The sequence below is a fragment of the Elephantulus edwardii genome, unplaced genomic scaffold, assembly GCF_000299155.1.
Source record: "Elephantulus edwardii isolate Elephantulus edwardi_28Jun2011 unplaced genomic scaffold, EleEdw1.0 scaffold00007, whole genome shotgun sequence".
Lineage (NCBI taxonomy): Eukaryota > Metazoa > Chordata > Mammalia > Macroscelidea > Macroscelididae > Elephantulus > Elephantulus edwardii.
Window position 1 is genome coordinate 10386200 of NW_006399757.1, and position 490 is coordinate 10386689.

A 490-nucleotide genomic window follows, 5' to 3' on the forward strand; every position below is an offset into this window, starting at 1 on the left:
AAAAAGAAAAAAAAACCCAAAAGACACCAGGAAAATCTGCTGTCAATGACCTCTCCAAGGTGTAATTGTTGTTGTTATGTATTGTCCCATCAACTCTCACAGTGACCCTATTTTACACAATAGCTCTGAACCCTATTCTAGCCTGAGCCAATCTCACTGCCTGACACACCTACTATCAATACTCCAGTTACTGTGTCAAACTATCTCATCAGGGGCCTTCCTTTCTTACACTATCCCTCCACTCTTCCAAACATGAGTCATTTGCCAAAAGACTGGTCTCTTCTGGCAACATGCCTAAAGTATGTGAAATGGAACTTCAAACATCCTTGCTTCCAAGCAGCAGCTTGGTTTCAACATCTTCAGGACAGACATGTTTATTCTCTTTGAGGTTCATGGTATGTTCAATACCCTTTTCCAGCACCACAACTGAAAGGCATCAGTTCTTCTTGTCATCTTTGGTCACTGTCCAGCTGTCTGATGCATAACAAGG